Source organism: Dermacentor albipictus, chromosome 1 (genome assembly GCF_038994185.2).
Source record: "Dermacentor albipictus isolate Rhodes 1998 colony chromosome 1, USDA_Dalb.pri_finalv2, whole genome shotgun sequence".
In the NCBI taxonomy this organism is placed as follows: Eukaryota; Metazoa; Arthropoda; class Arachnida; order Ixodida; family Ixodidae; genus Dermacentor; species Dermacentor albipictus.
The window spans coordinates 456,186,094-456,212,790 of NC_091821.1; the positions used below are offsets into that span (position 1 = coordinate 456,186,094).

Here is a 26,697-nt window from a genome sequence, read left to right on the forward strand (position 1 = left end):
TACTTTGGGCATTGTGTGTGCACCACGCTGTTGCAATTACCTCATGCTCACCTCCACCTCTTGCCATTAGGTATTGGTGCAACAAAGTGGGCCAGTTGGTCGTACCGTGTACCATTCAAGACATCACCAGTCTTTGAGATTCTGCGTTGACCAGGTCCTCTAGGCTTATTGTCCTATGGCATCAGGTATACCTTTGTGCAATTTGCCTGCGGAATTACACCTGCGTGACTTTGAACCCTGTGCTCCGAATTAGCGCCTAAGCGTTGCTGATAGATCCATAACAAAGTCAAGTGAAAATCGGCCACCACCACTATTTGCCACGGATTGCAATCCAATAGGCGCCTTCATTTGCATCCATCTGGTCTGTACCTCCTATAAAACTTGTGCTGAGCAACAGTGTTTGGATGGGAAACCTTGATTCGCTTCTTCTCAAAAGGAGAGTACCTGTCTGCAGATGACATTGGCTGTACGCCGTGAATGGTGCTTACGATCGGTACTACAGAACTGTCCATCCAGCGGACAACAATTATCCCATTGTCGCTCAGCTCGGGATCTTCGTGCCTGCGAGGTTGGTGAGTGACTAATTCTGGTCAAGCGATAGGGCACCCTTTGGGAACATGATTCTTCTTCACTGTGCCCGTGCCTTCGTAGCCATGTGCCTTGAGATGCCTGAGTAGCTGCATGCTTGTGAATAAATTATCAAAAAAGAAAAAGAAAGGAAAGTCGTGCGTCTCAGCTGCGAGTTCTTCCACCATTTGAAGAAGTGGCGCTACTGCTTTTCCGAAGTCCTTTTCATATTTTTTCAGATGTTCCGGGATCCCCTGCTTGCCTTGATACACTTTGAAGTTTACAAGGTATTTTTTCTTGGCATTTAGGCACCATACTTTATACCTGAAGCAGATAGGCTTGCCGGGCATAAACTATTTACAGCCATCACGACCATAATACTCGATCATACTTTCGTCATAGCTCAGGTGACGCACAGGTTGAAAATGCTCCAGAAGCCTTGCATTCAGTAATGCCATAAATGGACGCAACTTTGCCAACTTGTCAATAACTGCTAGGCTTGCATTTGGCACAGTGCAGGAATCGCATTCTCTGAACGAAGCGATTTCTTCGCACAGCATTGTACGCCATCGTGTTTCGCATATCTGTGCCGCTATCCCAATAGCACTTTTTCCCTGGCAAGCGGTTATATGCGGACAAAACGAGCACTCCAAGAAAACTTAATTCTTCTTTGGTAACTTCCGGATCGGGCATATTCAAAAATAACACATACGTTCGTGTTTGTTCGACTTGCAGCTCCACGACGGCTTCGCCAAAAAGTTCGAACAACTCAACAGGTGAAAAGTCCTTGTAAGCAGCAAAGTTTGGGTCGGGAAATATTCCAAGGCCTATCTGAAGATCACCCTTCGTACACTTAGAAACAGTGGATAATTTTGCAGGAATAACCGCATCAACTACAGAAGAAACCTCCGATGTACCATCACCTTCTTCGTCGGGGACATCACCGTCCGAGTCGCATCCACCACCGCGGCGTCCGTCAGAGAAAACAGTTTCAGCGCCGGCTCATAGCTGCCACCTGCTTAGATTGTCAATGAGCCCACCTGGGTCTTCATCGGCCGAGTCTTCATCCGAATAGGTGCTAGCCTCTGGCGGCTCGATATAAACCACTGACACGTCGACATCTTCCTCTACGACTATCTTCGCTATTTCTTCCACCATCAAACTATAAATAATAAATAATAAAATAAAAGAAAATAAAATAATAACAATAAAATAAGAAATAACCACTGCGAGAACGCGCCGGCAGCCGTGCAAGGATGAGAATGCAGTAAAAAAAAATAAAAAGTTAGGTAGCCTAAAGGCCCAGCGTGACCATAAGGCAACGCGCAAGATAACACGCTCGTTCATGGATAAATAAAATATTAATCTTTCAGAAATGCTCATCGAAGTTCACATATTCAAGTAACAATACGGAGGTAAGGATATCTGCCTATTGCTTAAGGAAGTAGTGGGAAAAAAAACACGCTTACCCCTTGGAGCAATGCATGGCAACGCTACTCCAAGAGTAACACTTATTCCCGCCTTTGCTAGGGGCTCCCAGAAAATGACTGACAGCTGCTGCTACTTGGTATCCCTAAAGGGAACTCTAATCTGTCAAACGGCACGTCGAAGGCGATTTTGGTGCCATTTTGGTAATCGTAATTAATTGAAACTCACTGTGCAGACTACTGTGACCATATGGTCGCGCTGGTCTTTAATGGGTTGAAACGAATCCTCAACAAAGAAGTGTTGGCTGAGTGACGTCGTATGCGCGCCGAAAGCTGCCGAGAACTTTGCACTTCCACTAAAAAGTTATTATACGCAATGAAATCCACGCTCTCTGGCAGGTGCGAATAGATAGTGCTTGAGCGATGCGCGGTCAGCCAACTTCTATTTCTTTCGCAACGGGGAAGTCTCCGTCTATTCAGAAAAAAACTTCCGTTTCTTCGGCATATTCTTGAAGCTTTATCGCGCATACGTTATTTTGACGCTGTAAGTTTTCGCGGTTCTGTTGATATTGTTGCAGGAAAAAGGCAGTCCCACGAGTGTAAAATAATGTATATTTACAACTGGTTTATATGGCATTCAGGCAACTACCGGTCTTCGTCCTCCTGTAGTGCAATTCAACTTTTTCCTTCCCTTCACCGTAACATCCTCCTCCCGACGGCGTAGCTCTGTCCCGGTCCAAGTTATAGAGCCTCACTTAATGGGGGACATAGTACGTGAGCCTGGCGACATGAACACCATCACTGGTGACGTTGGGAGGCACTGAAGGCTGACCGACTGGGCCGATCTCGTATGTCAAGTCGGACAGCTGGCGTAAGATCTGGTACGGATCAGACTAACGGGAAAGCACTTTTTCCGACAAGCCGACGCGACGTGAAGGCGTCCAGCGAAGGACAAGGGAACCAGGTCAAAAATGGTGGTCTCAGTGCCGAAGGTCGTAGCGTCGCTTTTGAGAAACTTGCGAGACTGTGAGGCGATTATGGGCGACATCTCCGGCCTGGGCGGCTAAGCGAATAGCATTGCGAGCGTAACCAGTGCTGGGTGATTGTAATGCGGAAGGTAGGAAGTGGTAAATGTGAGGTGGCGTTTATAGAAAAGGTCAAACGTTGAAAATCCGATAGGGGCATCACGGGACGAGTTGCATGCGAAAGTGAAATACCGCAAAGCGACGTGCCAGTCGCGGTGATCGTCGGAAACGTGCATGGCCAGCCTTTCAGTTAGTGTGCAGTTGAGTAGCTATGTGAGGTGCGTTTGAGGCAGCTACGTGGTAGCAATCTGGTGTTCTGTAGAACAGAAGCGTAGCAGATCATCGACGACCTTCGATAGAAACTGGCGAGGGTCGCCGTGGTGCCGGATGACGTCGTACAGTAAGAAGTCGGCGAGATGTGTAGCTCATTCATTCATTAAGATTCATTTGTTTTCTTTGATGGAAATTGGAAAAGGGCCAAAGAGGTCAAGGCCCACACGGAAGAAGGGCTCTGTAGGAATATCAATTGGTTGAAGCAAGCCAGCGGGATGCAAGGCAGCCGTCTTCTGGAGCTGACACAGGTCGCAAGGAGGAATATACCGGCGCACAGAGCGATAAATGCTGGGATAGAAGCAGTGGCGCCGCAGGTGGTCATATGTTTCAGGGATGTCCAGATGTCGAACAGTAGGAACGTCGTGAAGTTGCTAGAGCGCGGTGAGTCGAACGTGCTTGCGAACGACTAGGAGGAGCTCCGGGCCGTCAAGAAGAAGGCTATGACGGTATAAGTTCCATCGTGCAAGGTGAACATCCGGATGGACGTGTCATTGGGCGAGGAGCTTAGGCGTTCCATAAGTGTTCGAAGAACAGGATCGTCGCCATTATGGAGGAAGCCGGAGACGGATAGAACACTGATGTCCGAGTCTGCATCAGTATAGTATTGTTGATACATGTCATTGCGGGACAGCAGGCTGCCAGCGTCTTTATGCAGGCGCCCTGTCTTTTAGGTAATAGAAAGTGTATATTATTCTAGACGCAATGCCCAACGTGCAAGTTGTCCAGTTGGGTCCTTCAAAGAGGAGAGCCAGCAGAGGGCGTGATGATCAGTTACGACGCCGAAGCTCCGACCGAAAACGTACGGCCGAAATTTCGCGACCACCCGCACGAACGTGAGACTCTCACATCATCATCATCATCATCATCAGCAGCAGCAGCAGCAGCAGCAGCAGCATCAGCAGCAGCAGTAGCAGCAGCAGCAGCAGCAGCAGCATCAACCTGGTTACGCCCACTGCAGGCGAAAGGACTCTCCCATACTTCTCCAACTACCCCGGTCATGTATTAATTGTAGCCACGTTGTCCCTGCAAACTTCTTAATCTCTTCCGGCCACCCAACTTTCTGCTGCCCTCTGCTACCCTTATCTTCCCTTGGAATCCATTCCGTAATTCTTAAGGACCATCGCTTACCTTCCCTCCTCATTACGTGTCCAGCGCATGCCCATTTCTTTTTCTTGATTTCAACTAAGATGTCATTAACTCGCGTTTGTTCCCTCACCCAATCTGCTCTTTTCTTATCCCTTCACGTTAACCTATCATTCTTCTTTCAATAGCTCGTTGCGTCGTCCTCAATTTAAGTAGAACCCTTTTCTTAAGCCTCCAGGTTTGTGCCGCGTACGTGAGTACTGTAAAACACAGCTGTTATAAACTTTTCTCTTGAGGGATAATGGCAACCTGCTGTTCATGAGCTGAGAATGCCTGCCAAACGCACCCCAACCTATTCTTATTCTTCTGTTTATTTCAGTCTCACGATCCGGATCCGCAGTCACTACCTGTCCTAAGTAGATGTATTCTCTTACCACTTCCAGTGCCTCACTACCTATCGTAAACTGCTGCTCTCTTCCGAGACTGGTAAACATTAGTTTTCTGCAGATTAATTTTTAGACCCACCCTTCGGCCTTACCTCTCCAGGTCAGTGAGCATGCACTGCAGTTGGTCCCCTGAGTTAGTAAGGAAGGCAATATCATCAGCGAATAGCAAGTTACTAAGGTAATCTCCATTAACTCCTATCCCCACTTCTTCCCAATCCAGGTCTCTGAATACCTCCTGTAAACACGCTGTGAATAGCATTGGAGAGATCGTATCTCCCTGCCTGACGCCTTTCTTTATTGGGATTTTGTTGCTTTCTTTATGGAGGAATACGGTGGCTGTGGAGGCGCTATAGAAATCTTTCAGTATTTTTACATACGGCTCGTCGACACCCTTATTCCGCAATGCCTCCATGATTGCTGAGGTTTCGACTGAATCAAAGGCTTTCTCGTAATCAATGAAAGCTATATATAAAGGTGTGTTATATTCCGCACATTTTTCTATCACCTGATTGTTAGTGTGAATATGGTCTATTGCTGAGTAGCCTTTACGGAATCCTGCCTGGTCCATTGGTTGACGGGAGTCTAAGGTGTTCCTGATTCTATTTGCAATTCCCTTAGTAAATACCTTGTAGGCAACGGACAGTAAGCTGATCGGTCTATAATTTTTCAAGTCTTTGGCGTCTCCTTTCTTATGGATTAGGAATATGTTAGGGTTTTTCCAAGATTCTGTCCCTCTCGAAGTCGTAATGCATTGCGTATACAAGGTGGCCCGTTTCTCTAGAACAATCTGCACACCATCCTTCAGCAAATCTGCTGTTACCTGATCCTCCCGAACTGCCTTCCCCCTTTGCATAGCTCCCAAGGCTTTCTTTACTTCTTCCGGCGTTACCTATAGTATTTCGAATTCCTCTAGACTATTCTATCTTCCATTATCGTCCTGGGTGCCACTGGTACTGTATAAATATCTATACAACTCCTCAGCCACTTGAACTATCTCATCCATATTGGTTATGATATTGCCGGCTTTGTTTCTTAACGCATACATCTCATTCTTGCCAATTCCTAGTTTCTTCTTCACTGTTTTTAGCCTTCTTCCGTTCGTGAGAGCATGTTCAATCCTATCCATAATATACTTCCTTATGTCCGCTGTCTTACGCTTGTTGATTAACTTCGAAAGTTCTGCCAGTTCTATTCTAGCTGTAGGGTTAGAGGCTTTCATACATTGGCGTTTCTTGATCAGATCTTTCGTCTCCTTTGATAGTTTACGTGTATCCTGCCTAACGGAGTTACCACCGACTTCCATTGCACACTCCTTAATGATGCCCACAAGATTGTCGTTTATTGCTTCAACACTAAGTTCCTCTTCCTGAGTTAAAACCGAATACCTGTTCTGTAGCTTGATCTGGAATTCCTCTATTTTCCCTCTTACCGTTAACTCATTGATCGGCTTCTTATGTACCAGTTTCTTCCGTTCCCTCCTCAGGTTTAGGCTTATTCGAGTTCTTACCATCCTATGGTCACTGCAGCGCACCTTGCCGAGCACGTTCACAACTTGTATAATGCCGGGGTTAGCGCAGAGTATAAAGCCTATTCCATTTCTATTCTCGCCATTCGGGCTCCTCCACGTCCAGTTTCGGCTATCCCGCTTGCAGAAGAAGGTATTCATTATCTGCATATTATTCTGTTCACTAAACTCTACTAATAACTCTCCCCTGCTATCTCTAGTGGCTATCCCATATTCCTCCACTGCCTTGTCTCCAGCCTGCTTCTTGCCTACCTTGGCATTGAAGTCGCCCATCAGTAAAGTGTATTTTGTTTTGATTTTAACCGTCGCCGATTCCACATCTTCATAGAAGCTTTCGACTTCGTGGTCATCATGTCTGTATGTAGGGGCGTAGGTCTGTACAAACTACATTTTGTACCTCTTATTAAGTTTCACAACAAGACCTGCCACCCTCTCGTTAATGCTCTAGTATTCGTGTATGTTACCAGCTATATTCGTATTAATCAGGAATCCGACTTCTAGTTCTCGTCTCTCCGCTAAGCCCCGGTAGCACAAGGCGTGCCCTCTTTGTAGCACAGTATACACTCTGAAAAATTTCACACCCTTATGGGTGTAATGCGGGTGTATTCATCTTTCCACCCTTGTAAACACCCTTGAAACACCCTTTTTTAACTGAAAAGGGTGTTCAACAAGAAAACACCCTTGGAACACCCCAGTCTTTCTAATTTACACCCTAATTATAAGGGAGTAAGTGAACAAGCTTACAGTATATGATAAATGAACATTGCCAGTTAAGGCGTTGATACTGGCTATACATGAAACGCGTGCTACGTGTGCTTGAATCAGGTAGCTGGAATGATTCGATCGGGGCACGTAGGCAGCAGCGCACTGGCTCCGAACAGTGGTCAAAAGGAAGTTTCCCACGAATGATGATATCGAACGGACGACCCTAACGCGCAGACTTTGCATAGCCAGATATCTGCAAAAGGATTCATATGATCAATGGCAAAATACTTACAATGCTATCAATGAATACTTAAAGGTGTGCAACCAGTTAGACTGCGAATGGTTAGGAGTGAGGGCTAACGGTAAATAGCTCACCAACTTGCGGTTTGTAGATGACATTGGCATACTCAGCAACGCTGCAGACTATTTGCAACAAACGTTTGAGGAACTTGTCGAAGAAAGTGTAAGTCGGATTGAGAGTTAGTATGCAGAAGAGAAAAGTAGTGTTCCGCAGCCTGGCGAGAGAACGAATGTCATGGTCGGCAGTGAGCCTCTAGAACATGCGCAGAAATACGTTTATTGAGGTTAATTACTCGCAGGGGCCTCTGATCAAGGAAATTAATGAAAATAAAGCATTAGCTGGAGAGCTTACGGCAGGCATTACTAAATCATGACCATGGAGCTTACTGCTAACCATTATTTTCTACCGTTACTAACGTATGAGGCCGAAACTTGGAAGTTACCAAAGAAGCTTGGGAAGACGTTGAGGACCGTGCAACGAGCGTTGGAATGAAAATTATTAGGCATGATGATAATAGACTGGAAGAGAGCGATGTGGATTAGAAAGCGAACGGGGATAGCTGATATTCTGGTTGACATTAAGAGGAAGAAGTCGTGCTGGGCAGACGTTGCAATGCGTAAGGGAGAGAACTGCTGGTCTATTGGAGTTGCAGAATGGGTGCAAAGGGAAGGGAAGCGCAGTCGAGGACGGCAGAGAATAATGTGGACATGATGGAATTGGGACACTTGAAGACACGTGGAACCAGTTAGCAGAAGAGAGGGGTATTGGAGATCGCTGGAGAAGCTTTCGTCCTGCGATGGATGTCAAAATATGCTGCTGCTGATGATGATGTGACGACATTCATGCTAGCTTCGCGGCATGTCATTCATGTTATGTCATGCATGCGTGTCATGCACGTTCTGATAGCTCGATTTGCGTCGATTGCGGGGGGGGGGGGGGGGGGGGGGCTAGTAGCGGCGTAGCCGAGTGGGGCACGCCGGGCACTTGCAACGCTCACTAACAGTAAAATTTTTTCTGCTATGGAAATGGCCCCGCTCCTTCCCGCTCCACGGTCAATTGGGACCCCCCCCCCCCCCCCTAACACGAAAAAATTTTCTGGTTACGCTGCCGCCGGGCCGCAAACCTTAGGCAGCCCAATTACCGGCTGCATTTCCCTTTGGGCGTGAATACTGCTCTAATGCCATTACACTGTAGGATTCGTGGCGGTTCGAGGGCATGCGACAATAAAAAAAAACACATGCAGCCATCAGCAAGTCTTAGCTTGAGCAGATCTTTGGGAGCTGGGCAAGACTCTCACAAAAAAAAAGCTTGGCACCCCTCTTATAGGCATTGTCAACTCTGGATCCCACCGCTGACTGTACATTTCCGGTAAAAAATCACACAGGAACTCCTCTCGAATTTGTCTAAGTGTGCGTAAGCATTGTGACTCTTCCTCCTCTACACGCAGTCCATGTCGTTATCAATGTTATGAGACTTGATCCGACAAGTATAAGCGACAGCGCTGCGGCGACACGAGCTGCTCTGGTAGGCGGCGCAAGCGAAGTACTGCAAGTGGCGGGGCCAGGCGCGCTGGTGACGTTACGTTCGTTTTGAGCCGTTATCGCTCTTTAGCCCTTTTCATCCGCGTCGAACCATTATCAACCGTTTTCCAGCGCGGCTGCTTGTGGCACGGCCGCGCGAACCGTATCTTGAAAGCGAACTGCATTGTGGACTGAGTGTTCCCACTGCTGAAAACTTCACGCGCTGTGTTCTCACCGTTTACTTCGCTTTGAAAACAGACGCACATACACCTATCTTGAAAGTGATCTGCGGAAAGCGCATAGTGCGGCATAAGCTGAAAGCTTCGTGATCGCAGTGTTCTCGCCGCTTCGGTCGCGTTGAAGCGAGAGCTAGCACGAAGGTGAATTCACTCGCTGCTGCGGGTTCTATATTGAAAGATATCGTGCTGTACGGACTGATGGACGGATGGTTTTTCTTGTTGGGGAAATATAGAAATGCTTACGTTATAAAAAAAAAATCGCAGGGTTCGCGAATTTCGCGATGAGAACCAACACCAACCTACTCCCCCGCCCACCGCTGAGCGATGCCGTCTTGATCGCCCCCTCCGAGCCCCGGGAAAAGGGACACTACCTTTCTATCTCAGTTGAAGAAAGGATGATGAAACGTTAACAACGACAATAACGGCACTTCCTAACGAGTTGTCTTATGGCCTCTGAGATTTGCGCGCGAAGCTGGCGCGCGCGAACCTGAGAGGCCATAATTGGCCGCTTATAGCATAAAAAGACAAAGACAAAAATTCAAACAAAGAACTGATCTTAGCTATACTGTTTGGGGAAAAGAAATAAAAAATTAGACAGCCGCAACACACGCCACTAAAGCCGCCACCGCCGGCGTAACGCGGAACCAACAGTTGGCAACATTCATTCGCGCGTCATTGCTTCGTCCGCTTCGTCTCCTCAACGAGAGCCGCCATCTTCTCGCGTCTGACGTTTCGTATGGTTTTGTTCTCTGCAATCCGCGCACACAGCGCATCGGTGGCTGCACGTCTGCTCGGCGTCGCAATGCGGCCTGCGTCATTTTCTGGTGCTCGCGCAATCGGTGTGAAACATGTCGCATGTGAAATGTTTGATAGAAGTGCCTCACGTCCAAGTGAAGCCGCCGTACGGGTGTATGGCTGTGCGCCCCGTTCTCGGAAGCGTCGACGGGTTTCCGGCATGCGGATTTCAGGTACGTGCAAATGCGTTTCGCCCTCCTATTGAGTTCCGGAGCAAAGCGTGCAATATTTCATGTGAAAGATGCAGTGCCCGTCATCATGGTGTGAATTTCGAGCGGCAAACGAGAACTTTGGCACTTAGAGCACACCGCAGCTGCTAAGTCAGCGTGGAAATTGTTTTTCGTTACCGCAATGTGTTGCTTTCAGTCTAACCTGTGGCTTGTGGACGGCTAGCCCATCTACTTTTGCTTGTGGCTGCGATAGGTATGTAAATGGAAGCGGTAATAATTTTCGAGCGCAGAGAGTTGTTTCGTTCGATGTTGGTCGTGTTCTTGCGTTGTGAAGGCTAGAAAACTGGCTTGATCGTGCTTAGTTCTAACTCCAAGAGGCGTAACGTTGGCGCTGGATGTGTATGTTTTCCGTGCCGCGAGTACCAGTTTAATGCTTTTTGTTGCATGAGAGTGGTTGCTGCTGCATGCCGTCTGGGCAGAACACAATAAAAACAATTTCCTCACTCATACGTATGCAATATGACGTAACAAAATTTCCTGCGTTTTATTCGGAGTGCAAATATCCAGTATAGTTTAGTAAGAAACTCAAATTCTGTCTTAGCTTAGTAGGCGTGAAACAAGTGAAACTCTCATTCCTTTTTGAATTGTTCGCCCGAACCCCACCGCCCGCAGATGCGTCATAGGGTAATTGACAGTAGCTTCGCTACGTGAGTTGTTTTATGCGCCAATATTGCCCGGTTAAGTATCCTGTTAATTTATGCCGACGCTCGTTCATCTTGACTTTAAGCGGTTACTATCCCCGACTACCGGACGATGCCAAACTTGTGAGGTCTAGCAAACGCGGAAATTCAAAGTGGCGTGGCTGCAAGTTCCTGTTTTTACGTTTCTTGCATTCAAAGCCAACAGACACAGTATCACTGATTTGTTTTCCATTTCTGCTGTACTTGATCAATCTAATGTGACAACTGCATTTGCTCTTTATTGTTCTCCATTTACTGTGTATTCAGCTTGGCTGCCGCCCTCTCTTCAGAGGATGCCGCTGTGATAGCTCTTTCGTATAGCACATGCCTCTAGGCGCTTGTGTTTCAAGGGCTCTGGCGAGGCAGCAGTACTCCAAGTAATTTTACCATCCTATATATTTTCTATTTTGCATCATTCTTCCACGATGGATTTTAATGTTCATAGTATTCGTCATTAGTCATCGCCATAATTTTATAGCACGTAGATTTTACGCACTTTATAGCGACAATTTTTAGGCCAGTTTACAGCCAAGTCACATGTTCCATAATACATCAACATTACCACTTGTCATGGCGCCCTTTGGTCAAACCTGGCCCTTGCACCATAAAACACCACACATCATCATCATCAGCTTGGCTGCCAGAAAATGCTTGAATTTCTTTCAGTATCCAAGTGACGAAATATTTCACTGACGGCCGTGCGTGAAACACGCAAGATGACAAAACTGATAGCAAAATGATGAGATATTTCTTTTATAGCGTTTGGACTCGACTTTTGGTGAGGATGTCGATCGACCTTCTGCCTGGTGACAGCACACCCGACATCGCCAAAGTGCAGCCTATCAGTTGAGTGCTCCCGAATGGACCATCAACATCGGAAAATGAAGCAGAGCCAGGTAGGGGCAATTTTTACTTTGTAACAGAATACTGACAGCTGCCTCTCTTTTTTAAGAACTAAATAACTTATTTACAAACCAATCCTTTCTCTTTGTGCAGCCTTTATAGAATTGTTTTTTGCTTGTTATACAGACCTTCAGAAAGCAGTTCTGAACCATTTTTGCATGCACAAATAAATAAAGAGGAGCGCACTTTCTGAAGAAATTGATGCACTGAAGTGTGCGTCCGACACACAGTGAGATGCAAAATAACCAACAACATTAAAGCGGTAAAAAAAAGTTTGAAACATGTTCTAACATCATAACCCGCCTTGGCATACGGATCTAAATATAACAGCAACAGAGGTGCATGCAGAGAAGTGTTTGTAAATGTTTGCAAGACATGTACATTGTCTAAGAAATTGTTTTTATTTACTTGGAGCTTCTTGGTGCCATGGCAGTGCAGTAAAAGCTCAAAATGGTGCCCCTGCTCCTAATAAAGCACCTTTAGATTTTAATATAAGATTATGGGCTTTTAATTTCCAAAACCTAAAGTTTTGAGAACCTGGCTTCTTTAATGTACACCTGAATCTAAGTGCATAAGCGTTATTGCACTTTACCCTCATTGGAGGGAAGCTGCCATGGCCTAGATTGAAGCTGGGAGCAGCATGACTGAGCAGCATGGCATCATAGTAAGTGGGCTATAACACCAGGTCAAAATGAGAAATACTGCTTAGAACTACCAACTTCTTGGCTCACAAGCACTGCACTGAGTTAAAGGAGTATGGAGTACTGACAGCGACCGTTTATGTACCAATTTCTTTTTAGGCTGATTCCATTATTAGGGTGCGAAGCTTCAGTTACTCAAAACCAGCCTAAATTACAGAACCAGCTCAAAACACGCACCATGAATAGCTGAATTTGGACATGCAAATGGAGTCAATTCATGTCGCCGAAAATGGAAGTGGCAGTCACACTATTTCATGCATTTTGCCTAAAACATAGTCAATAATAATTAATCAATTTCTAAAATATTCTTTTCAAAAAGTTTTTTTCAAGCATGAAAGGAGGAGCCAAATGGTGTTCAGGTGCACGAGCGGTTAGTTGCACGGCACTTCTTGCATGTGTTCATTCATGCATGTGTTCACTGGCTTCTTTCAAGCTTGAAAAAAAATTTGTTGCACCTGCTGAGCAGTAGAAAGCTGGATTGGGAATTTTTCAGGATGCTCTACAATTTTCGCACTGACACTTTTGCTTTGAATAAAATATTTGAGCAGTTAAATAATTGTTAATAACTAATTACCTAATTAGGAAGAATGCAAGAATTGGTTTCACTTCCTCAAAACGATGGCAAACGACATTACCTTGGTGCTGTCTAGCTACGTGGCACTTATACATATTTAAAGCTTGCACATGTCATACAGACCACCTGGTATTACAAGGCATATATAGAAGTGGCTAAGTTGTGTGAGCCAGCCATGTGTAGCGAATCATGAGAAACAGCCATGTTTCTTTGACTTAAGGGCATAAGATTTACATGCTCGACACCTTGTATCAGTGTGCTCTAGGCCTGTTGGTAGTTTAGCTGCTACATAAACAATATTTCTCCACGTGTAAGCTCATATGCATCTTTCAAGTATATTGCCTCGTGTGTCCAAAATAAACCATCTTCGCGCTTCCTTCATTATGTCTTCATCTGTTGCTGTGCTAAATTTTTAAAACGCAACTGCACAAATTTTCATCTGGTTTTCATATTACCTCGTTGTTTGGTGGCTTTATTTCTGAACAAGTTGTTTTCATTAAACCCTGTTGCACACAGCAGTAGACAGCATTTCTGCCTAGAGTGGGAATTTTTTTTTTCAGATGGACATTAATACACCTTGCCTGGGCAATGTACGACATTCTACATAACACGGCCCTGCAATAATGTTATGTATTGCATTCCAGCATCATGCAAAACTGTTTACTTACCAGATTAGAATATGTATAAGTGTTGGAAGTAACAGAACTGGAAGAAGCCAGCAGATAATGAGGCCAAGGAAAGCATACAGGAACATGTTTTAAGTTTTTTATATGAAGTATAGAAATGATAAATTCTAGGTAAGTGAAAGTGGATTAAAAAGATATCCACCTGTGGGTGGGGAACGGACCCATAACCTTCACATTACGCATGGGATATACTAACCACTGTGGTACTACGGCCGTGTTCGAGCGTCGACAATCTGAGGGGCCATTGTGGACGGTTGAATGCTGCCTCGGTGGCACAGTGGTTAGTGCATCGCATGCCTAATGCAGAGGCTGTAGGTTCGTTCTCCCCCATGCCTGGTTGTTTTTTTTTTGACCATTTTCATTTCCCTTTATCATTTCTACATTTAAATAGAAAGTTACAAATAAGTTTCCACGTGCCGTCCCTGGCATCTTCCAGCTGTGATTCAGAAATATTTTGACCCTCAGTATCATTTCTTCTCGTTTGGAAGAACAGGAGCTTCATTTTAAAAATAATGAATTCACCTTGTTCAGCATCTCAATGTGGTCTCAAATCTTATCACAGCATGTGTATTACTAAGTGAAGTTTTTGTTAAGATGATGATATAGCATGGGACCTAAATAGTAGCCTTTGTGTACAGATATATGACTAGTCTAATAAATAGGAGGACTTTAAGAAACACTTCTAACATGCTCAGCATGTGTTTAAAAAACCTAATCTAGCATGATTTCAGGCATAACTGTTGCCCCTGAAAAATATTTGGATCATCTTCATTGGCATTGTTTTTAGAGAGCACCAATACTGCTTTGATAGAAGTAGCCTCGTGGAACATGAAGCATCGCTTCTTGCCGAGTCAAGGAAATATCTGCATATCTGAGGTGCATGTGTCATATGCTCGAATGCTGTTTAAAGGCTGCCAATAAGAAAATTACTTAACTTGCCTTCCAGAGGTTGCTTCAATAGTCTATGATACTCGATCATAAATAATTTACCATAGTGAACATTCATCACAGTTGGCTTTGCAATGTTTATGCAAAATACAACAATTGCCTACTAGACATGTGACTGCACTAAAACTTGGAATTAATGACCAGTAAAATTTATGGGACAGCAAAACTTAGTTTATTACTCCTGTTTCTGCCATAGTTTCTTACAGTAATTACTAGAGGGAACTCTGGTGCTGGAGTCGCACCACAATGGGAATGATGGGAAGCACATGGATTTGTCTGATATTTGTGCTTGTGAATTCAGACGTTCTTGTGGCTTGGTATATTATACGCTATATAAATCTTGTTGTCGTAAATTTCAGCGCAGTCTATACTCTTCGAAGTGTAGAAGACGCCGCCAACATGCACAATTGCTATTAATTGCAACGATTGAGCTTGTCCAGGTGGCCAAATCAAAAGGCGCCAAGCGTCTCAAGGCACTGGTATGCCCGCGATAAATTCATCAGGGCGTTGCACTCGCTTGTCGTTACATGCCTCCGTGGCTTAATGGTTTCAATGTCAGACTTCTGTTCTAGAGTTCCTGTGTTTGAATCCTGTTGTCGGACTATTTTAATGTTTATTTATTTATTACACAGTATATTGTTGAAAATGACTAGTTTAGAAAGTCACAAAGCCGTTTGAAGCCAAACAGATGAAGTTTAGGCAAATCCATGTATTTCCCATAATTTCCATGCTGGTGCAGCCGTTCTTGTTCGATCTCCTGTGGACACTAACGTCAGAGTTCCCTCTAGTAATTATTGTATGAAACTCTTATTTCTGCACTTTGCTCGTGCAGAAGCGGCACCACACCTGCTGCGTAAACATGCACTACCTTTCGGCCAAGTGCAGGGAATGCTGTGAACTCTCCCTGTACAAAGCCTGCACTTACTAAAACAAATCACAACATGCACTTGCTGCCACGTTGAACTGGTGGAATGAGTAGTGAAATGCAGCACCTCCTGAACTAGTTCAGAAAGTGCAGGTTAATCAAGTGGAGATTATATAGTAACAGAAGTTGAGTGATTCTGCATTACATTCACGAAATATACTTCATGATACTTTTCCATTTATTTCCTCAGTTATAAATAATCCCTTTTGCATTGTTGGACAAAACTACAGAATGCCAACATATTTTCTAGCATTCACTGGTAGCAAACATGTCAAAACTTGTTCTAGTTTCTGGATTGCCTCTTTAGCCGTTAACCCCCAAGTTAATTCCGGAAAAATGTACCAAATTTTTTACATACTCAATTTTTCGGTGTCATTCTCATTCTAAAGATATATTACTTCATTGGTCTCTGGTTATAAATAACACAAAAATAGGAGCTGCTCTTGCGGGCAGCTTTCCCTCAATGCCGACTGTAACTCATCTTTGACAATAAGAGCAGCGTAACATCGGGCAGAAAGAGTGCGACTCGTCATTGGCGATATTAGTACTACCTCCAGTCACTAGTACAGCTTGGGATCAATGGTTAAAGGTTGCGACTTTGTTGCTGCCCAATTTTAATTCTGCAGCTGTTACACTTGGGTGTAGCGTGTGTATGTACGTGTGAATGCATTAAAATGACTTCACGCTAGAGGAAAGCAACTGTAGTGCAGAGAGGGATTAGTCATCTTTATGTATTTGCTTTGTAAAGATGCACTAAGTTCATCTTTTGCAGTATAGACTTGGCGCTCATTGGCCAAAGATGCCCTTGTGCTACTAAAACCTATCAATTAATTCGCTTTCGGTCTGTGAGTTTTAATTTGTTTTTCTTGGGCACCTGCCGAACACTATGTTCGGTTTCCGGCCTAACCTCTCCACCCAGGACATTCTACTTCAGCTTAAAGAAGAAGTCATCGACGGCCTCAGCACATGCCACAAGAGTGCCATCCTGGCACTCGACGTGAAGGGAGCCTTCGACAACGTCTCACACGAAGCAGTGCTAAACAGCCTACAACATACCAACTGCGGACGGCGGACATACAACTACGTCCGGGACTTCCTGACGGGTAGAACGGCGACCATAGGCCTGGGGAATCTCAGGACCGAGAAGTTCCCAGTACCGCAGAAAGGAACCCCCCAGGGGTCGGTGATCTCCCCGTTGCTGTTCAATATAGCGATGAGGGGATTGCCGAACCTCTTGGAGAACATCAGGGGTATCCGTCACGCAATGTATGCAGACGACCTGACCATGTGGACGTGCACGGGATCGGCGGGCGAACAACAAGACGCCCTGCAGGAAGCCATCGACAGGACCGAGCATTATCTACACCACTGCGGTCTTTCATGCGCGCCGGAAAAGTCGGAGCTCCTGATCCTCAAAAAGAGGACAAGAGGGCGGCCTCCGCAGGACACACCTGACCCAACGTTGACACTAAATGGAGTCAACATACCCAAGGTGGACACACTTCGTATTCTGGGCCTCACTTTCCAGAAGGACGGTGCCGGTCTCGCCGCCATTAAAAAACTGCAAGCGACAGTTATCCAAGTCGCGCACTTGGTGCGAAGAGTGACAAACAAAAAGCACGGCCTGAAAGAGCAGGACACAATCAGATTAATACAAGCCCTGATTATCAGCAGAGTCACTTACGGCACCCCATACCTGGGTCTCAAGAACAGCGAGAGAGACAAATTGAACACCCTAATACGAAAAACCTACAAGCTGGCACTGGGGCTTCCACCGACGACGTCGACGGAGAAGCTGCTCAGCCTGGGCATACACAATACTTGGGAGGAACTTGTAGAGGCCCACAAGACCAGCCAGATAGAGCGACTCAAGCTCACCAGCACGGGTAGGGACATGCTAATAAGACTGGGCTACCCAGTCGAATATGAGTCTACAAAACAGCGGGTTCCTCTACCCCTGAGGGAGAAGATCACGGTGGCCAGCATCCCGAGAAACATGCACCCTGAATACCACAGAGAAAAGAGGCGAGCGAGAGTGAAAGCTCTACGTAAGGCCTACGAAGGACCAAAACAAGGAGAGGTCCGATACACCGACGCGGCAAAGTACAAGAACAGAGCGGCCCACGCTATCAGCGTGATCAACGGCCAAGGACAAGAGGTAGCTGCGGCCTCGGTAAACACTACAGACATCGACTGCGCGGAAGAAACGGCGATAGCCCTGGCGGCCACTACGGGCCAGCGAGAGGAAGATCTAATCACAATCATCACCGACTCGCAAACAGCATGTAGAAATTACCAAAAGGGCCGCATTTCCAAACAAGCCTTGAGCATCCTCAAAAAACGAGACAATTTTCCTGAACTGTACATTGTCTGGGCCCCGGGACACGAGTCCCTGGCGGGTAATGTAGCGGCTAATGCCGCTGCCCGAGATCACATTCTCCGGGCTATCCCACCAGGTTCACGAGCACCGGTAGACCAACAAGATAGCGTCCCGAAAAGATACGCCGATATCCTGAGCCACTACAGGCTGAGTAGGAGGATCTATCCACCCCCGCATCCCCAGCTGACAAGAGAAGAGGCGGTGATGTTCCGAAAACTACAGACCGGCACATTCCCGCACGGCACCCTGCTACACGCGATGTACCCTACGACCTATACCCACAAATGCGCTTTCTGCTCTAGGCCCAATACCCTCTACCACATGGTATGGGAATGTCAGCAAAACCCATCGACACCGCCCATCACCGGACCAACCGTCGAGCAGTGGGAGGCCCAGCTGACAAGCTCGAGCCCTGAAGACCAGCATCGCCTGGTGAGCAGGGCCAAGTTATCAGCTCAGGCCCACGGCATCCTGGACTAGGGAAGCCGCCCACCTCGGACGATTTTACCGTCGGCTCATTTCTACTAATAAAGTTTATTCCTCCTCCTCTTGAACTGTGCAATGCCCACTCACAGGAATGCATATTATCTGAGGTGTTCCTTTTTCAATCAAGAATGTTGAGGTTGTGTTTGTGAAACTCGGTTTCTTGCCTCAAACGAGCTTGTGCAAACTGAGCAAGCTGATAATTCTACCTGCTTATATGTTAAATATGTTGTGGTTATGAACCCTCATAATGAATGACACATAGTATAAAAATTTTATCTGATAAAACAATTCAATGAAATTTTTCATGTTTTTCGTGTTCATGTTCACTTCTGTACTCTAGTGTCCTGTCTGCATGCCTCACCTCTTTTTTTGCATATTAAATATCGTATAAACTTAACCATGCTTTTTTACCACAATGCAGGGGGAAAAGGTTCCGGTAACATCATGCATTCAGTATGGTGGCCCAGATGTGTATGCAAGCAACCTCCTTCATGTGGACCAAGAACTACTCTGCAGTGTCTCGCAGACCTCCATGCGAAGCCCTCAACATTCTCGTCTCAGTGGAATGGCTGCTCATCTATCTGCGTGTCCATCACCAAGACGGCCAGTTGTAAAGCTCCTGTACCCGTTTAAGAAAGCTTAATGATTTTTTTATTTAGTTTTCAGGGTTGGCCGTAGAATCTTAACATTTTTGATGTTTCTAACATTTTTACCTGGCACAAAGTGGTGCAATAACTTTAAACCAGTCTAATGTATTTAAGTGATGCTCACTCTAATGCCTATCTGGTTTTGTTTGTGTTTAAGAAATTTGAATTTCTGATGAGGTAACGGCATTTGAATTTGTCATCGTGGCTAGTTTCAGTGAGCTGCTAGGAAATAAGACGCAAAATATATCACACGCCAGTTGTAGCATTTTTGTTTTCATGACAAAAGTATACACGCTCCAAAAGATGGAAAGTGGGGAAAAATGCCTCAAGAACATAATCATCCTAGGATTGTCATGTTCTTACAACTCTGCAATGACTAATGCCTCGTATATCTTGGGAGCACATTGGTCGCACTGCCTACAGGTATACTTGATAAGAGAATAGCTTGCACTCAGATTTGCCACGCAGTTGATGGCTGATGGCTTTTGTTTGTCGTCTGGTTTCCCTCCTGGTTATATATATATATATATATATATATATATATATATATATATATATATATATATATATATATATATACATATATATATATATATATATATATATATATATATATATATATATATATATATATATATATGTACATGTTCTTCGTTTCAATAAAAATTTAGTTTACAGTTAGCGCTCATCTTGTCTGCTTCTATCTAGTCTATGTCCGTGTCACTTTGCGCTACAATACAAGATCATGTTACTGTACCAACTCGCCCAACTTTCTATGCTTGTGTTAAAGACACACTCAGACTTGTTCTTACTTGTGTGACTGGTTATTTTTGTGCTTTATAATAACATGCAGTGCTTTTCGAATGAAAACATGTGATAGTTCGTAGTCAGGTAATTAAAAAAAACTGTTCTGCTTAAAATTTAATTCATCAAGCCTGTGCCATTATTCGGTGCTTATGTCTTTGTATTGGTATGGTTTTACTCCTTATTTTCCTTTTTACATTTAAAATGTGCAAACATTATTATGTAACCATTTCTCTTTAATGAAATAAATACTTTTCTTCTGACATTTCGTCACAAATTTTACAATGATTTTGTTCAATTAGGTAACGTTAGACTAGCTGATTGTTATTTTGGTAGCTTAAATTACAATGCCTGTGGAATATTCAATGCAAGCACATGGTGAAAAATAAACTTAATTATTGGGTATAAGCAGGTCACTGGCAGTAAATGGAGCATACATATATTTCAGGTAATAGTGCATGCTTATATATTGAACAGCATGCACAGCTACACATGCTGTTTTGTTCGTAAATGCTGAAACATTATTCGGCGTGGAAGCACTTTGTTCTTTGGCTTTCAGTGCTACCTTTAAGTCATATGTGTGAATGTACTAGTAGAAGCATCCCGTGAAGATGAATGACAACTTTGATGAATAGATGTATAGAATGTGTGCTTAAAACGGCAAAATTCTTGACAGGCAAACATATGCTTCTGTAGTACTGCACTTGTTACCGTCGCCAATCCATGCATTGCTTGTGCTCTATTGCATTCAATATGAGCTACAACAACGAGCTGTGGTGTCTTTCCCTCCTGGTCGAGCTGATGTTGCGAAAATTTTTGACCAAGAAAAGTGGAGGTTTTTAATTCTAAAATGCATCCATGCTTTTGGCTGTGTGCTGTTTCCACGGGGTTATAAGTACTGGTGCACCAAGGTGCGGGAGATCCTGTGTCCTTAGTGCAGCGCGCATTGTTATTGCGCTCTGCATCCTGCCGGCAGTGTACTATCACTGCAGAGGAAGAATACGAAAAGCATGGCCTGTGTGCCTTGCTGCAATGGCGAAACCTTAAATTGTTTGCCTGAAAAGGTCGCACGTTATGCTACCACATGACTGACCAGAAGCGCAATATGAGGACGCCTCACCGATTCTGGCTCATACTGAACAAGGTAGTACCATAGCTAAGGCTAGGCAGCATTCACAACAGCTAGTCTGCCCATTAACTACGTGGCTGTAGTGAACGCTAAAATGCTTGCAAGGATAACACCCTTTTGGAAGGGTGTTGTCCAAGCTACACCCGTATTGAAAGGGGGTGTCTGTGTTACACCCCATATAGAAAGGATGTTGTTTGGTTTACACCCATAGGTGAGGTGACGCCATATTAACACCCCTTCTTTTGTGGGGTGTTAATTTGCATCCCGTTGCTTGGGGTGTAGCAATACACCCAAAAGGGTGTCACCCGTGGGACAAGTCATTTACACCCTTAAGGGTGTTAAAATTTTTGGGGTGTATGCTTCTTTTGGCCTCCTAACTCCACTGAGCCCAACTATATCCCATTTACTGCCCTCCAATTCCGCTAATAGCACTGCTAGACTCACCTCACTATATAACGTTCAAGCATTAAACGTTGCCAGGTTCATCTTCCAATGGCGGTCTGTGCGGACCTCTCTCTCAGTAGTGGAGTAATTTCTCTCAGGCGTGGAAAGAAGGTGGCTAGCGTAAGCGATGACGCGGTCTTGGCCTTGTTGAGTCTGACCGAGGACAGCGCCGATGCCATGACCACTCGCGTCAGTTCGTACTTCAGTGGGCGCACAAGTCGCCGGAAATAAGACCATAAGCCGATAAAACTACGGACATCGTTTGTTGAACACAGTACGGGAAAATATCGCACGGCGTGAGCTTTCTGAGGATCAGGTTGGATTTCGGCGGTGTTTCGGAGATGGTCGAGCATGTTAATTTCTCGGTGACCAAAATGGCACTTGGAGGAGTTTAGCAGAAGGCCAGCCGTGCGAAACACGGAGAGTGTGGTTATGAGGCTCCGCAGGGGGCTCTCAAAGCTCGGCGAAAACACAATCACATCGTCGAGGTAACAAGCCGCGCAAGAGAGAGTCCATCATGCGCTCGAATGTTGCTGATGCACTGCATAATGAAACGGGCATTAGTTTAAATTGGTACAGGCCGTCCGGTCTGACGAAGGTGGTTTTCTCGCGGTCCATCTTATCGACGCTAATCTGAGAATAGTCGGAGCGGAGGTCAATTGATGAAAAGTATTCGGATCCGTGAAGACAGTAAAGAGCGTCATCAATTCGAGGCAGGGGATCCTTCTTTTTTATCCTGTTGAGGTGACGGTAGTGAACGCAGAAGCGCCAAGAGTTGCCTTTTTTCTTTACTATGACAGCCGGTGATGCCCCCGGGCTGCTGGAAGGTTCAACGATGTCCTTTTTCATCATCCTGTCTACTTCTTTCTGTATGATGGCCCTTTCTGTTGCAGAGACACGATATGGCCGCCTATAAATGGGGCTGGCGTCACCAGTGCTGATGCGATGCGTGACAACAGATGTCTGGCCAAGTGGACGGTCGTCCAAATCAAAGACGTCCCGATAAGATGTCAGGTGGTGACGAAGAGCTGTTCTTTGCTCGGAAGGAAGGCTACGGGCGATCATCTTAGAAACATCATCCGCATGCGTCGAGTACGGAGGAGTGGGTGACAAAGGTCCGTTCGTAGTGAGGAAGGATTCAGAGGTCAAAGAAGAAATATCAAATTCTTCCAGAGGAGTGATATAAGCAATGGCGATACCATGAGGCAGCACTTACGACGAAAATCGAAAATTGAGGATTGGCACGCGAGCACAGTTTTCGCGGAACCAGATTAAAGTGCTCGAGAGGGCAATATTGCGCAGCAAACCACATCAATAAGCGGCGGCACGATGGGCTCGTCATCAGGTACGAGAGGACAGGGCGTCAGGAGGACATTTGTAGCCGTCTGTTGTGATAGCCTTACAAACTCAGCAGAACATAAGCGGTGTGAAGCACAAGTTCTTGCATCGGCAGGAAGCAGCAGATTTAACCTTACAACACCTGCAGAGCAGTCAATTTGAGCAGAGTGTTTCGAAAGGAAGTGGAGGCCGAGAATTAGGTCGTGCGGGCAGTGTTCAAGGGCGATAAATAAAACAACGGTATAATGTCCCCAAATGTTCACACGTGCTGTGCACATTCCAAGGACAGGTGAAGTACTCCCATCGGCGACTCGTACAGCGAACGGTACGGGGGATGCCAAAACTTTTTGAGCCTTCGGTGGAGAGCAGCGCTCATAATTGAAAGCTGCGCTCCTGCATCAACAAGAGATCTAACAGGAACGCCATCATCTTCAATGTCCCATATGTTCCCACATGTAGGCAGGGTCAACAGAGGGCTTGTGGGCCGGGTCGGAGTTGCAGCTTCACCTCCGGGAGCTGCACCGCCTAGTTTCCCTAAGTGGAGCGACCGGCTGCAGAAGGGGACGAAGAGCGGCGAACGAGAGGCCAACGGTACCTGCAACCTTGCGTAGACCTTGCTTGCGGCTGGTTCTTGGTGGACCACTGTCGCCACTGAGGTTTCTAGTCGGCGTGTAGGGCGAGAAAGTACGATTGTTTGGTACTTGGCGGTAGTGCCTCGGAGACGACTACCGAGGAGGAGACGACCAGTGGTTGCGACCATGACGGGCGATGTGTCCAATACCGGAACAATTAAATCAGATTGGTTTAACATCCGCTGTGCGCTATTCAACGTGGTTGCAACTGATGTGATGTGATAATTTTATTTGGAATCCGGCGATTGGGAGGCCCGGGCCTGGGACCGCCTAGATGGCCACTGGGAGCTGCTGCTCCCGTGCGGCTTCCTTGGCTCGCTGGACGGCCCAAAGTTGGTCTTGGAGTTCTGAGCTGAGCAGCACGGCCGACCACCGCGCCCGTAGATTTTCTGGGGTGACTGCCATTTTATTTTGGTATATTTCACATCCCCACAACATGTGTTGAAGGGTGGCTCTAACAGACTTGCATAGCTTGCACATATCGCTCTCGTATATATCGGGGTAGAAAGTTTTTAGTTGCACGGGACTCGTATAAGTTTCTGTTTGTAGTCGCCTCCAAGTAACGGACTCAGCTCTGTTCAGTTTAGTGTGAGGCGGTGGTAATACTCGCCTCCGATTTTGATAGAATTTGGTAATATCACTAAATCTTGTTAATATACCTTTTTCTCTCCAGATTTCCTCCTCCGCGTTCTCCTGACCGATGGAAGTCACTCTTTGCTCAGCTCGGCGAGTAAGACCTCGAGCTTCGCGGTGTGCTACCTCGTTGAGGTTGACTGCGGGAATGTCTGGAGTCGTATGCGCTGGGAACCAGAGCAATTGCCTGCCGTTCTTCTCTGCATCGGAGAACTTTGCTTCATTGACTCTGATGATGTGCCATGCCTCAGGAGAGATCCTACCTTTTGCATAATTTCTAATGGCCGCTTGAGAATCGCTTATGATGTACTGAGCATTCGTGGAGACCAATGCTAGTGCAATGGCTACCTCCTCTGCGGTCTCGGAATGTTTGGTATTAACTGATACGCTTGTAAGGGGTTTTTGGGTGTGATCTACGATTACTGCTACATAGCTATTTCTGTCTGGGTATTCAGCCGCGTCTACGAAGATTGCTCTGTCGTCTGACCCAAAGCTTTGGATAATTTTCTCTCCTCTACTCTTGCGTCTGCCGACGTTGTAACCTGGATGCATGTTCTTGGGTATATTTGGTACCAGGAGTTTGTCACGAATTTCTCTCGTTATCGTCCTCTTTTCCCCGTGTAGATTGTGATAATTCATTCCTAGTTTGCTTAGTATATGCCGTCCCGTTTTGGTTTTGGTTAGTCTCTCTGCTTGAGATGTTTGTTGTGCTTCTATGAGTTCGTCCAGTGTGTTGTGGAGTCCTAACTTTAGCAAGAGATCCGTGCTCGTACTGATGGGAATCCCTAGAGCTAGTTTGTATGCTTTTTTTATCATGTTGTTAATTTTACGCTTTTCAGCTGCAAACCAATTGTGGAAGGCTGCTATGTATGTGATCTGACTGATTACGAATGATTGTATAAGCCGTATGATACTTTCTTCCTTCATACCTTGGTGCTTGTTAGTAATTCGTTTGATTAATCTCATGGTGTTTGTTACCTTTGTGTCTAACTTCTTTACGGTTTCCTTATTTGTGCCTTTGTTCTCGATTACCAGACCCAGCACTTTGAGCTGGTTGACTATTGGGATATTCCGCCCGTTCTTGGTGTGTAGCTTGATTTCCTCATGAGCCTTGTTTCTGTCGTATCCTTTGGGAGGCCTGCCTCTAAGTGTGGGGCGGTACAATAAAAGTTCAGATTTCTCTGCAGAGCATGTGAGGCCTATTCCTATGAGGTGTTCCTCTACTGTGTTAATTGCAGTCTGGAGTCGTTGTTCTATTGATCCGTCGCTGCCATCACAGGTCCAGATAGTAATATCGTCCGCGTAGATTGTGTGATTCAGGGACTCTATGTGATTTAATTTTTCGAGGAGTCCCATCAAGACGAGATTAAAGAGCATCGGCGAAATGACAGCGCCTTGCGGCGTGCCGGCCCCCCCTATGTCGATCTCGGGCGACTTGAGCCCTCCGACGGAGATGACTGCTTTCCTGTCTGATAGGAAGCTCTTGATGTAGTTATACGTCCGTTGCCCTAGTCCTATTCGTTCGATGTTTTCCAATATGGTTGCGTGGTTGGGTTGCAACTGAGTGGCGGAAAGCTTTGTGTCTGGGAGCGAGTGGCCGGAGAAATCTGGTAGGTGTTTGTATAGCGGACCGAGTGGACATATGGACTTGCAAACTTGCTATTTCCCCCCGAACGACCACTTGTATAAGGGAGATAGCGGGTACGCTTTTCCGACAGTCGGAACGAAGTCGAGCCGGATCCATGGCCTCAAGCTAACGGCGAACGATGCGCGTGATATCTTCCGGCCCTGCGGCTGATCAGACCGCGGCGGGTCTTCACAAGAACACGTTGCGACGTTATTGGGCAATCGGTCGAAACTTTGAGTGACACGGCCGGCCTTCGCTTCTTAGAAGCGCCGGCACTCCTTCATACTTGCACCCACAGTGGCACAATTCTTACACATCGGGAGATTGAAGGCATTGTCTCCGATACCTTTCAGTATGTGACCAATGTTGTCTGCCTCGGTCATGTTGTTATCAGCCTTCCGACAGAGGGTAAGCACGTCCTGTATTAACACGACATACGATTCTGTGGACGTCTTAGCGCAGCGCGCAAGTTCTTCTTTATTATTTTTTTTAGACCAGCTGACGACCGACAGGTCTGCCAAACAGGTTTCGCAGTTTTTTCTTTGAAGACATTCCAACTCGTTAGGTCAGCTTCATGTGTCTCGTAGAGTTGCTTCGCAGTTCCTCTCAGGTAACACGTTTGCTAGCATCATTGTTGAACCATACGTTTTGTTGTCGCACACTCGCTCTTACATCGGATGCCAGTCCTCGACGTCGGCGTTGTCCGTGCCACAAAACATCACCGGGTGCCGCGGATGAGTGAGGATGACCGTTGGTGTGGGCTGCTGAGGCGTTGTCGCTTGTGTCGGTTTATTCACCACTGTGGCGGCAGGTTTATGACGTGCACTGCGAAGTGCCGTGGTTGTACCCCGCACCGTCCTTCAAAATATTGCAGGAAGAAAGCAGGCCCCTCAGTGTAAGATAATGTGTATTTACAAGTGGTGTATATGGCGTTCAGACGATGATGATAATGATGATGGCCTCA

At 45.9% G+C, this 26,697-nt stretch overlaps 1 long non-coding RNA gene across 1 annotated transcript; it reads left to right on the forward strand.

Annotated features, from left to right (window-relative positions):
• Window positions 1-9,911: 9,911 nt before the first annotated feature.
• Window positions 9,912-19,625, forward strand: LOC139059324 (uncharacterized). Its single transcript, XR_011514089.1, has 3 exons — window positions 9,912-10,139; window positions 11,636-11,772; window positions 18,901-19,625. It is a non-coding gene; the product is annotated as an uncharacterized lncRNA (long non-coding RNA).
• The last annotated feature ends 7,072 nt before the right edge of the window (window positions 19,626-26,697 follow it).